Consider the following 7,979-nt stretch of genomic DNA (forward strand, 5'->3'; position numbering starts at 1 on the left):
GGATGCAACGTCTGTCCTTCAATTCAAGTGTGTGTTTATCACTAACAACATATTTAGTACAAATAATGGGGCAGCTCATTTTAATACATTTTATATTAACAGAAAATTCAACAAAATTTTAGACAATTAATATGCTGCATCTCTAAACATACATCCTCAACCAGTCAATAAATTCAGACTATTAGACCTCACCACTTTTTACCAAATATCTTATATCAGTAGTCTTCACACAGTACAGGCCTTTTGTGTTTTTGTCATATTTTCAGCACTGACTCGCTTATTTATGTGACTGTGTTTTATAAACAGCTGCCTTCTACCATTTTTAGGCAGTTATTAGTAATTAATAGGGTGCCTCTGTACAGTTGTAGGGAAGTGGGTGGCAGACGTTTTCTCTTTACCTCTGTCACCCTCGCTCTCTTTGTCAAGATGGTGTAATCATTAATCCATTAATATGTAAACCGGCTATCTGCCCAAAATCTGATCTTCTTTTTAAAGTAACTGGACCTATTTTGGGTGAATGGTTTTTTGTCAGTCCTGATTGCCACCCCCACCCACTCTCCGATTTACAGACAACCCTTCCTTACCTTCACCACCCTCACCTGCACTCTCTTTCCCTACCCTCCAGTTCACCACCCCGCCTGCCCTCCCGTTCACCCCCCACCCGATTGTCAAAGGCATTAGTTTGTCCATAAACTAGACCTATTGGCTTTGTCAATGCTTGTCATCTTTAGTTGTTTAAACTATTGTGCCAGGCAGACATGCTGAAAAGATGCTGAACAAGTTCATAGAGTAGACCGGTCACAGCCACCGATTAATGGGGGTTAAAAAAACAGATCAGTTTGGTATGAGACAAACACAGAACATCTTGGGTAGCTTAGGAAAATGCCAGAATGTATGCAAGATCTTTGAGGTGTAGGATGGTCTGGTAACTCCTGGGTGATACTTATTGCAGTGCAGAGCATGTCTGGCTTCCTAGTTGAAATTTCCATTCTGTGTCCTCACCACATCACAAGGCTGCCTGCGTATATGTTTATGTTTTATTTATTTAATTTTTTAACACAGTTTAAAAATTAGACCTTAGCAGGTATCGGAGCCCTTTGTTCCACTGCCGCCCTTTGACACTGCTAGCTGACTTTAAAACGGGTATTATTAACCCCTTTGACGCTGATGACGAGCTCAGCTCATCATGAAGTACACCTCTCGTACGCTCATGACGAGCTGAGCTCGTCATGAACCGCAGGATTTTTAAAAGTTCAGCGCACAGTGGGAAAATGCACCGCAGCGATGCGGTTAAAATATTGCGTGTGCCGTCTATGCCTTGAGAAACCACTTCAACTTTTCAGACAAGGGCAGTACAGAATCTTTTTGGAGATTAATCATGTCAGCAAAAATGTTTAAAAGCTTAACATCTGCAGAAGCTCATGCAGCAAAATTATATATATTGACCCGAAAAAGTTGCTCTGCTTTTTCACATCAATTGGCCTTAGGATTGCAATGCGTTACTGGCCTAAAATTTGCCCTCAAAAACAGCAATTAATGTTATGATGGGAAACACACAAAAAATAATAAAATGAAACTAGGCAAGCTGTAAGGAACGTTTTGTTTGTGACATGGTATTTGCACACATGCATCTCTAATTAACTGGACGCTAGAAAGGGTCAGTGTCCCGTCTATGTCTAATAGTGGCCGAGAGGTATTTTTCATCCACTTCAGATTTGTTGTGCAGTTCTGATACATTGTATGGTATTTGTGGATTCGGGTGTGCCAATGTTAAGGCCTAACATCACTGTCCAGTGTGGTAATTGCAGAATAGACCGGACCGGGGATTTCAGTAGCTTCTTTCATGATGGAGAGAGACAGGGCCCCTGAGAAGGGCTCAGGGACGTCCACTCTAGCCAGAAGCTGGGAAGAGCTTGAGACCAAAATGGAAAATGCGTTGTAATGTACACTGCGGTAGTGTTGGGAAGAGAAAGGAGCATTTCTGATTCCATGTCAAGGGTAGATGATGTGGCATAATGGTCACAGCTGCCCACTTTGGAATGAGGGAACCAGGTCCAGCTTCGAGTCTCTGGGTCGGCTCAACAGCCTGTGATTCTGGAAAAAACTGGGCCGTTACGCTCGCGGATTTTGTGGATTTTCGGTAAATTCGCAATCCGCGAACTCCCGCGAATTTACCGAAAATCCGCAAATCCGCGAGCGGCGGATTTTTCCGGGGGCAAAAGTTCAAAACTTGAAGCCTGGCCTGTTGTAACTATTTTAGGATGGCGCCGGCAAGCTGCCAGCGCCATCCTAAAATAGTTACTAAGTTAGCTTCAACAGGAAGCTCTAATAGATAAAATAAAGCAGGTGCTCGATTTTATCTATTAGAGCTTCCGGATGAAGGTAACTTAGTAACTATTTTAGGATGGCGCTGGCAGCTTGCCGGCGCCATCCTAAAATAGTTACAACAGGCCAGGCCTGATCTTTCTCTGACCTTTTATGCACCTAAGAGGCATGTGAACTCACATGGAAGCCCCGCACGTTTGGCCCCGCGCACACACTCGCGGTTTGCACCGTCTTCCCGCCATTCACCCACTATGATGGACAGCTCACTCAAGGGACCCCTGCGCCCTTCGGGGCGATTGCATAGTAACACACACATGGTCGCTCGAACTAGTTGATGCTCAAAGTCAGTGACTCATTCATTAGCCCAAAAACAATCATGAGCGTCTTCGAGGCTGGACAGGTGTGCCTCTTCCCAAATCTACCGTGGAAAGTCAGCTGTGATGCTGGGTAGAGGCCTTTGCATCCTTGACTTTCATGAGCGCAATCCCCGTGCTGTTCCTGTGACCAGGAGCTTCTTTCTCTTCATATTATTGTGTTCGCACGGGTTGCTGCAAGTTCGCACGCGTTTTGTACAATTTCGCAATTTGCGAAATTGTACAAAACCCTCGCGAACTTGCAGAAACCCGTGCGAACATAAAAAAAAATCCGCAAATTCGCGAGAATTCGCGGATTTTGCGGATTGCGAGTTCGCAAATCCGCAAAATCCGCGAACGCGAGATCCGCAAAATTCGCCCATGCTTAAAAATCACGTCATCCGCCTGTGCCTATCAAGCAAATTAATGTGTCCTAGTGTAACGTAACTGTTGCTCATGTAAACCACTATAATAATCTGCACAAAAAAAAAGGGTGAAGACGTGATAGAGAGTAAAGGTGCAGTGAGTAGCATGGGCCTCCCAAGTAGTCAGCAGTGACAATTCAGGATGTGGTTGGAGCAACTAGAGTAAGTGGGTGGAGCCACTGCTGGAAGTGGGTGTGGTCTCCCCCAAACATTTGAGCACCTGCACTTCATATTTTACAAATTAAGCACTGCCGGTGACCAACAAGTTTTGGCAGCGGTATGCACAGCAAAAAGTTTTGGGAACTTCACTGGATCTGGGGGAGTAAGGTAGGGGCCTGAGACTTTGGGCTGGTGAGACTTCAACTCCCACAATGCATTGGGCCAACTGCATTTGGGCGATCCCTCGGAGTGCCCGATGGCCAGCAATTCTTTAGATCCAGTGAGCATTTTTACCTGTAGTTTGCAGGGACTAGTGCCACCAGTTGAGGGGAGACTGAGGGTGCTTCTGGCTTCCTCAAGGTTCCTCTCTTCGTGAGTGTTGAGTTTTTCCCAAGGACAAGGGTTGTTCACTCAGTTCCAAGTCTGTTGACTCAGGGACAAAGTATCCATCTTTTGCTTTGTGCTGGTGGGCAAAGTTCTATTGTTGGGGACACTGGTCTCTTTTTGGTCCTTCCTAGAAATAAATTGTTCAGATCTGAGGTTCTGGTATCGGAAGGGGTCCCTTAAGCTTAGATTTAGGGGAGTTAGGGGTGTGGGAGCTAGTAGCCAATGGGCAGCTAGTCCCTGCAGCTAGTCCCCCCTTGAGGTGACCATATTCAGTGGTATAGGTCCCCTATCCTACCCAGAACCCACCCGTTCTGCCCTCCTAAAGATGGCAGAATTCATTTTTAGGTGTACAGGCCAGGCTTCACACTTTAGAGGTGTGGCCACCCTACCTGGGGTGTACACTTTCTGCATCCCTAATTTCTCACCTTGCCCATGTGTAAGCCATGCCTGTGGCAAGGGAAGGGATGTTTATTCCTCATGGGGACAGCCCAGATGCATATCATAGGCAGTGTAGCCTTTGAAGCTCACCGCTCGGATGTGCCAATTCATTAGCCATCTAGTGACCTTCTTCCTGCCCAGCCTTTGTGTCTGACCCCTGGGGGAGATCATACTGCCTGACAGGAGGTCAGAATCGTGTCTTGGCAGCAGCAGGCATGAGAATGCTTGGGCTGATCAGCCAGAACATAGTAAAGCTGGTGGCAATGAGTGGGTACCCTCTTGGGTGCCTTCTGGGTGCCTGCCATGTCACTCAGGGCATGAGAATCATGTTAGGAGTGAGAAGGCACATTTTTTATACCAAACATCACTTATTTTAGTGGTACCAGAATGGAGCTGCCAGTCTCAAGGGTGCCCAGTTGACAGCCCATGTTATCCTATAGACCGCTAACACATATAGTGGTTTCCAATTGGAAACGCCACCAACCACGGCCAGCAGTGGGAGTACCTGCCGGGCGGTGATGTGGGGAGGGGGAGGGTGGGGTATTGTAATGTATGGATTACGGAATTTACAGGTAAGTAAACATTTAAATAAATAAAACGAATTTCGTTGCGCGCACTGCATCGCATTTGGGGATGCAGTGCACTCAACGAAATTCGTTTCATTTATTTAAATGTTTACTTACCTGGGAAGCTCTGTAATCCATACATTACTACCCCCACCCTAGCCCTCCCCCTCCCCACGTCACCGCCCTGCAGGTACTCCCACTGCCCACCGCGGCTGAACACCACTATAGGGACACATAGGCTTGCACTTACATTTCCACACCTTAAATATACTGCACCCCGCCTCCTGGGCTGAGGAGGCCTGCCTGAGGGGTGCCTTACATACATTAAAGGCAGTGTTTGTTACACAGTCGAGTTTGAGCACTTTGCATTGCACCTACAGTCTGCAATGGTAGGCCTGCTGTCAGTAGGTTGCATAGGATGCCAGGGTGGCGCAAAGTAGTGCTGCAGCCCTGGGGACCCATTTACCACCAATGACCTGGGTATTGGTACCATATAATAGGGGCTGATAGGGTTAATGCTTTTGCCAATTTGAGATAACAAACTCGAACATAAAGGTTTTAGGAGAGAGCACAGGCACTGGGGCCTGGGCAGCAGATTTCAGTGCACTAGCAGAGACATAACCATCAGCTTTTGTAAGTGTCTGTGCACGCAGTACATTTTCAAAGAAATAGCGTAGGGCTGCTACCATTGGCCCCTCTTTAAAACAACCCAGGCAGGGGAGCTATGCACTATGTAAGCACCTCCTTGTAGCTGACCCTGCTCTAGATGTTTCTGTTTGCTTCTGGGTGCCTCCGGGTGGGGAATCGCACAATGAGGCCCCAGATGAAAACTTAGTCCTACTCATAGGTATGTTGTGCCCTGAGAGAGAACAGACGTTTGACCTGGAGGACAGTTCAGCAGATCAGCAGGTCCGTTGCAGATGGTCTTGATTCGCATGCTGGACTCTCAACGCGGTAGGATCATATTTATATCACCTCAAAGAGAAGTTGTTGGTTGGCAGATAAGACTGAATATTCTTCGATCGAGTACAATGTCTCTACTGCATTATGGGAAGCCTGGTGCCTGGGCTAGGACTGGCTCTGGGAAACCCCTCTGGCAACCCCCACAATTATGAAACACCCAGAAGAGATCGAGTTGAATCTGAAGCTTTTTTACTCATTCATCAGAATTTATGGGCGAAGAGGCCAGACACCAAAAGCCCACTGGCCAAAGAGCAGTGCTGCAAACTAAACCAAAGCTCAGGAGTGTCAGCTAGCTCTCTCCATAGCATGCATGAGCATTCCTTGGAGGGAGCAGCAGCAGGTAGCTCTCTCCATGGCGTGCATGAGCATTCCTTGGAGCGAGCAGCTAGCTCTCTCCATGGCATGCATGAGCTTCCTTGAAGAGAGCAGCTAGTTCTCTCCATGGCATGCATGAGCATTCCTTGGAGAGAGCAGTTAGCTCTCTCCATGGCATGCATGAGCATTCCTTGAAGAGAGCAGCTAGCTCTCTCCATTGCATGCATGAGCATTCCTTGAAGAGAGCAGCTAGCTCTCTCCATGGCATGCATGAGCATTCCTTGGAGGGGGCAGCAGCAGGTAGCTCTCTCCATGGCATGCATGAGCATTCCTTGGAGAGAGCAGCTAGCTTTCTCCATGGCATGCATGAGCATTCCTTGGCGTCAGTGAGTACAAGTTCTGGCAGAAGCCATAACATTCTGTGAGGGAAGGTGCGAGCTGCTGCTTCCCATAATAAAGCCTGTAGTCCAGGACAGCCACAGTAACACCCCACATCACCAGTGTACCTCTACAGTGTCCTCTATGAGATACATATTGGCAACTGGCCTATCGGGCAGCTCCCCATGGCAGAGGTATCTGTGGTGTGGTGCAGACAAGGGACCTACCTCCATGGTAATTCCAAAAGCCCAAGGCTTAGGTTTTCTGGGCTGTCCTTTTAAGTGCCACATCAATCGGGTTTTAGAGCCCAGCATTCAACAGAGTCTGCCCTCCTGTTCACGGTGGAAACACTACGCTCCGCTATGGATCAGGGCAAGAAGGCTCTTCTGATATTATTAGACTTGTCGGCGGCCTTTGATACGGTCTCACATGCTATTCTTATACACCGCCTAGCAACATCTGGCATAGCAGGAGACGTACTGGAGTGGATTAAGAACTTCTTGGGGAACAGACGTCAAGTGACCACCCTAGGACAATTCCTCTCAGAGGAAAAAGCTCTCACGACAGGGGTGCCTCAGGGTTCTAGTTTGAGCCCAACGCTTTTCAATCTCTATATGGTCCCCCTGACCAAACTAATATCGTCCTTTAAGATTAGTACCAGCTCTTATGCGGACGATACGCAGCTTATCCTAGTCCTTGACAAAGACATGACGGATGCAGAAGAAAATCTTAAAAACTGCCTCTCAGCCACCTTTAAATGGATGAGAAACAATCACCTGAAATGTAATTCGGGTAAAACAGAAATCCTGCCGTTTGGACAACATAATCATTTTAGTCCAAAACGGTGGTGGCCGGAGGATGCAGAGGCGCCCCCAAATACAATTAGTACTGCCCGTAATCTAGAAATTAAGTTTGATGACACTTAGTGCCCGATGTAGGTAATCCCAGATTACCGATTCTTAAATACCGAATCATACTGATTCGGTATTTAAGAACTGGCAATCGGGATGTAGGTAATTTTACTGATTTAATTACTAAATCGGTATGATTCGGTAATTACCGATTCAGTATTTACCGTTTCAGTAATCACGATTCTGTTAGAAAGCCGGTATCTCGTCTCTGCGGTCCTGAAACAAAAACCAGAGATGTGATACCGGCTTTCTAACAGAATCATGATCTTGACCTACACCAACACCAGACCCTTGCCTTGAAATGCCCACGACCTATAAGCCACCAGGGCGAAACACGTTTCGGCTGTTCTTTATCCACAGATGTAACATGGAATAAAATCTACGCACATAAAACTTTCAAAGAACGTCTGTATTTTATTTTCAGATTACTGCTGACAAAACGTAAGGGCACAGTCCTCCACTTTTCCTTTAATGTTCATGTTTGGTTTTTGTTACAGGAAGCAGCTACAGAAGAGGATCTGCAACCCTACTTCCCCAAACACTCTCTGTGCACAATAATGGAACTGGAGGCAAGGTCAGAAAACAATGATGGGTCGCAAGTGCAAGAATGAAACCACTTAGTAGTGGGAAGTGCCTCAGAGCAAAGACCACACAATACCTTGACCAGAGAGTAGTTTACCGTAGGGTATATTTATTAAAAATAACATCTTTAGCACTGTTTGTAATTCCATTACAGAAAAAAGACAATGTAAGTATATT

Source organism: Lissotriton vulgaris, chromosome 2_1 (assembly GCF_964263255.1).
Source record: "Lissotriton vulgaris chromosome 2_1, aLisVul1.2, whole genome shotgun sequence".
In the NCBI taxonomy this organism is placed as follows: domain Eukaryota; kingdom Metazoa; phylum Chordata; class Amphibia; order Caudata; family Salamandridae; genus Lissotriton; species Lissotriton vulgaris.